Source organism: Arachis stenosperma, chromosome 4 (assembly GCF_014773155.1).
Source record: "Arachis stenosperma cultivar V10309 chromosome 4, arast.V10309.gnm1.PFL2, whole genome shotgun sequence".
NCBI lineage: Eukaryota > Viridiplantae > Streptophyta > Magnoliopsida > Fabales > Fabaceae > Arachis > Arachis stenosperma.
The window spans coordinates 28573594-28579738 of record NC_080380.1 but is presented as its reverse complement, the minus strand read 5'-3'; positions in this window follow the sequence as shown (position 1 = coordinate 28579738).

The following is a 6145-nucleotide window of genomic DNA, read 5'->3' as shown; positions in this document are numbered from 1 at the left end:
AAAAGTAGTTTTAAAATTGGTTAGAAAATAAATTTTTTTTTGAATTTTGAATTTTATGATGAAAGAGAAAAACACACAAAAGACACAAGACTTAAAATTTTTAGATCTAATGCTCCTTATTTTTCGAAAATTTTTGGAGGGAAAACACCAAGGAACACCAAACTTAAAATTTTAAGATCAAGACACAAGAAAAACTCAAGAACACTTTGAAGATTCACAAGAACACCAAGAACACAAGAAAGAACACCAAACTTAAATTTTTAGACAACTTCAATAAAATTTTCGAAAATTATATTAAAATTAACAAGAAAACACCAAACTTAAAGTTTGGCACAAAATTAAATCAAGAAAAATTATTTTGAAAAAGATTTTAAAAGAAGATGCCCAATTGCCAAGAACATAAGCCAACGCTCTAGCCAACTGATTTAAAAATGTAACTATTTTAAAGATGTGTTATTTTTATGGATAAAAGTATAATTTTTAAAAGTTAATGTTTTGAAAAAGCACAAGAAAAACAAGAAAAAGACACAAAACAAGAAAAATTCAAGATCAAACAAGAAAAATAAGCAAGAACAACTTGAAGATTAATGAAGAACAAAAAATCACAAGTCGAAAATTTTAAAGAGAAATATGAGATATGCAATTGACACCAAACTTAGAACAAGACACTAAAACTCACGAAAATTGGCAATTAATTAAAAGAAAAATAATAAATTTTGAAAAGAAATTTTTGAAAAGAAACTATCCCATCAATATTGATTTAATGACTCTAAAAAAATAAGAACAAAAATAAAAATAAATTATTCCTAATCTAAGAAATAAAATAAGCCTTCAATTGTCCAAACTCAATAATCCCCGGCAATGGCGCCAAAAACTTGGTGGACGAAATTGTGATTCAATATTCTTAATATATTATTCTATCTTTTGAGCTTTGGCATGTACCCTTGGGGCACTGGTTGAATTCACAACTCCGTTCAACTAACCAGCAAGTGTACTGGGTCGTCCAAGTAATACCTTACGTGAGTAAGGGTCGAATCCACAGAGATTATTGGTTTGAAGCAATCAATGTTATTTTATTTGGCTTAGTCAGGATACCAATAGGATTCTTTAGCCTCGTATTTTCGTTGCCAATTAGAGCGTAGAATAAGTAGTTATTACTTTAATAATAGAGAATAAAAGCGTTACTTGTTGTGCAGTAATGACGAATATGTTGGAGTTTTGGAGATGCTTTGTCCTTTGAATTTCTACTTTCCCTAGGCGTCCTTTTCTCACACGCATTGTTCCTTCCATGGCAAGCTCTATGTAGGGTGTCACCGTTGTCAATGGCTACTTCCCATCCTCGCAATGAAAGCTATGCACGCACTCTGTCACAGTACGGCCAATCACCGGTTGGTTCCCGCTCCTACTGGAATAGAATCCCTCTTTTGCGTCTGTCACTAACGCCCAGCAGGTTAAAGTCTGAAGCACGTCACAGTCATTCAATCCCGGAATCCTACTCGGAATACCACAGACAAGGTTTAGACTTTCCGGATTCTCATGAATGCCGCCATCAATCCAGCTTATACCACGAAGATTCTGATTAGGGAAGCTAAGAGACATTCATTCAATCTGATGTAGAACGGAGGTGGTTGTCAGGCACACGTTCATGGATTGAGGAAGGTGATGAGTGTCACGGATCATCACCTTCTCCACAGTTAAGCACGAATAAACATCTTAGATAAGAACAAGCGTGTTTGAATGGAAAACAAAGGAATTGTATTAAATCATCGAGACGCTGCAGAGCTCCTCACCCCCAACAATGGAGTTTAGAGACTCATGCCGTCACAAAGTATGTAATTCAGATCTGAAAATAGCATGAGGTACCAGATAAGTCTGTAAAAGTTGTTTAAATAGTAAACTAGTAACCTAGGTTTACAGAAATTGAATAAACTGAGATAATTGGTGCAGAAATCCACTTCTGGGGCCCACTTGGTGTGTGCTGGGGCTGAGACTAATGCTTTCCACGTGTGGAGGCCTTTCTTGGCGTCAAACTCCAGGTTTTGACGTGTTTTGGGCGTTCAACTCCGGATCATGACGTTTTTCTGGCGTTTAACTCCAGACAGCAGCGTGTACTTGGCGTTCAACGCCAAGTTACGTCGTCAATCTTCGCGCAAAGTATGGACTATTATATATTGCTGGAAAGCCCTGGATGTCTACTTTCCAACGCCGTTGAGAGCGCGCCAATTGGACTCCTGTAGCTCCAGAAAATCCATTTCGAGTGCAGGGAGGTCAGGATCCAACAGCATCAGCAGTCCTTTTTCAGCCTAAGTCAGATTTTTGCTCAGCTCCCTCAATTTCAGCCAGAAAATACCTGAAATCACAGAAAAACACACAAACTCATAGTAAAGTCCAGAAATATGATTTTTGCCTAAAAACTAATATTATTTTACTAAAAACTAACTGAAACATGCTAAAATCTACATGAAATTACCCCCAAAAAGCGTACAAAATATCCGCTCATCAATTCCTTAATCAGAATCGTCGTGGTATAAGCTAGAATTGATGGCGGCATTCAAGAGAATCCGGAAGGTCTAAACCTTGTCTGTGGTATTCTGAGTAGGATTCAATGATTGAATGACTGTGACGAGCTTCAAACTCGCAATTGTGGGGCGTTAGTGACAGACGCAAAAGAATCACTGGATTCTATTCCGACATGATCGAGAACCGACAGCTGGATAGCCGTGCCGTGACAGGGTGCGTTGAACATTTCCACTGAGAGGATGGGAGATAGCCATTGACAACGGTAAAACCCTACATACAGCTTGCCATGGAAGGAGCCTTGCGTGTTTGAAGAAGAAGACAGTAGGAAAGCAGAGGTTCAGAAGACAGAGCATCTCCAAAACCTCAACCTATTCTCCATTACTGCAAAACAAGTACTTATTTCATGTTCTTTTGCTTTTCACAATCAATCCTGATAATTTTTGATATCCTGACTAAGAGTTACAAGATAACCATAGCTTGCTTCAAGCCGACAATCTCCGTGGGATCGACCCTTACTCACGTAAGGTATTACTTGGACGACTGGTGCACGAAGTCGTGATCACTACAACTTCGCACAACTAACCAGCAAGTGCACTGGGTCGTCCAAGTAATAAACCTTACGCGAGTAAGGGTCGATCCCACGGAGATTGTTGGTATGAAGCAAGCTATGGTCACCTTGTAAATCTTAGTCAGGCAGACTCAAATGGGTATAGATGATGAATGAAACATAAAGATAAAGATAGAGATACTTATGTATATCATTGGTGAGAGCTTCAGATAAGTGTATGAAGATGCTTTCCCTTCCGTCTCTCTGCTTTCCTACTGTCTTCATCCAATCCTTCTTACTCCTTTCCATGGCAAGCTTATGCAAGGGTTTCACCGTTGTCAGTGGCTACCTCCCATCCTCTCAGTGGAAATGTTCAACGCACCCTGTCACGGCACGGCTATCCATCTGTCGGTTCTCGATCAGGCCGGAATAGAATCCAGTGATTCTTTTGCGTCTGTCACTAACGCCCCGCCCTCAGGAGTTTGAAGCACGTCACAGTCATTCAATCATTGAATCCTACTCAGAATACCACAGACAAGGTTAGACCTTCCGGATTCTCTTGAATGCCGCCATCAGTTCTTGCCTATACCACGAAGATTCTGATTAAAGAACCCAAGAGATAATCATTAGAGCCTTGTTTGCTTGTAGAACGGAAGTGGTTGTCAGTCACGCGTTCATAAGTGAGAATGATGATGAGCGTCACATAATCATCACATTCATCAAGTTCTTGAGTGCGAATGAATATCTTGGAATAAGAACAAGCTGAATTGAATAGAAGAACGATAGTAATTGCATTAATACTCGAGGTACAGCAGAGCTCCACACCTTAATCTATGGTGTGTAGAAACTCCACCGTTGAAAATACATAAGAACAAGGTCTAGGCATGGCCGTGAGGCCAGCCTCCCAGTGATCAAAAGATTCAAAGATCTCAAGATGATCTAAGATCCAAAGATGTAAATACAATAGTAAAAGGTCCTATATATAGAGAACTAGTAGCCTAGGGTGTACAAAGATGAGTAAAAGACATAAAAATTCACTTCCGGGCCCACTTGGTGTGTGCTTGGGCTGATAAATGAAGCATTTTTCGTGTAGAGACTCTTCTTGGAGTTAAACGCCAGCTTTGGTGCCAGTTTGGGCGTTTAACTCCCATTCTTGTGCCAGTTCCGGCGTTTAACGCTGGGAATTCTGAGGGTGACTTTGAACGCCGGTTTGGGCCATCAAATTTTGGGCAAAGTATGGACTATCATATATTGCTGGAAAGCCCAGGATGTCTACTTTCCAACGCCGTTAAGAGCGCGCCAATTGGGCTTCTGTAGCTCCAGAAAATCCACTTCGAGTGCAGGGAGGTCAGAATCCAACAGCATCTGCAGTCCTTTTCAGTCTCTGAATCAGATTTTTGCTCAGGTCCCTCAATTTCAGCCAGAAAATACCTGAAATCACAGAAAAACACACAAACTCATAGTAAAGTCCAAAAAAGTGAATTTTAACAAAAAACTAATAAAAATATACTAAAAACTCAACCAAATATACTAAAAACATACTAAAAACAATGCCAAAAAGCGTACAAATTATCCGCTCATCAACGACCCAGTGCACTTGCGGGTTGCGACCAATTCTTCGATGGTTAAGGACTGATACTAACGCAGGGAAGCTGTTCTTCAGTTTTTCAAACTATAATGTAATTGGTGGTTCTTATTTGTTGTGTTTCTGGATATAAACTTGGCTCATTCACTTCCAATCTTTGTTAAAGTTAGGCATAGATTGTAGGTAAAAGGTGGTGTGGACTATTTCTGCGGGCAGATAAAATTCAAGAAGAAGATGTGACAACAAGTAATGGTACTATGGTAGAACATGTCCTTTTTATTGATAATGAAGAATGAAAAATGAAGATTGCTTTTAATTAAGAAAGTATTCAAAACAAATAGTCTAAACAAAGTAAAGAGACAAATACACCAATTGTTTCCTATACATAATAATCTAAGTCATCATTCGTTAGTTCTGAGTGGCTTGAATCAAGGAGTAGGCACAAATCTCATAAAGTTTGCAAGTCTTGACATAGCCCCTGTGTTGCAACTTGCATGGGGTTAGCGGGATTAGTTCTTGTTAGATTGGTGCTGACTAGAGAGGTAATTACAGATGGGATGCTTGCTGATAGAGTGCTAGTTGGTGGGGGTGGTTGTAGGTGGGGTGCTTGCTGATGGAGTGCTTGTAGCTTTGGAAAACTTTCTTTCAAAAGGGAGCTTTGTTGGCCTAACAGTAGTGGAAGATACATATGGATGAAACATGTAAAGTGATAAAAAAATGTTGACAACAACATTTACCAAATAAAAATCTATATGAATTACTTTTGTGAACTTGTTGAGAGTCATCAGATTCTGACAAAATATATTGACTATGATCAAGCTGAATTTCAGTTTTAGGATATGGAACAAGTGTGGTGTCACCACCATCTATAGCAGCAACTGGAGCAGAATTGTTGGCATGACCTTCATCAGCATCTGTAGTAGTAACATCTGCAGCAGCTGCAGCCGATGCTCCCTCATCAATAGCTCTATTGCCACAATTTCTTTTGGTGTGTCCTATTTCATCGCAGTAACGCAACTTCCTTTTTTATAAATTCTTTTCATGTTGGTCTTCTGCTTCTTGCCCCCACTTGGCTCCTCATCAACATCCTTTCTTTTTTTTTTTTCTATAATTGGCCCTGGTTTCTTTCTAAATTTTGGTGCTTGTGGTCTATTATATGGTGACTTTTCTCATAGTGTTTGACCTGGAAGTGGATTTATATGACAGGCATATGTGTCATTATATGCTTTCATAGTCAACCATTTGTGACAGAATTAATCTGGTCTTTTACCAGCACTTGCTAATGTAGTACAAGTGTGCACATATGACATTCTTACATAGAATAAGGATAACAATATGTATAAAAAATTATTACTCAATTGCCAGAAACCATATGTATACGATCTCTTCCCTAAGTTTACAACCATACCAGCCATGAACTTCAAATTTCTCATAATTGGTATCACCAAACTACATAGGAACCCATTTTTTTATTCTTTCCTTATCTTTTCTAA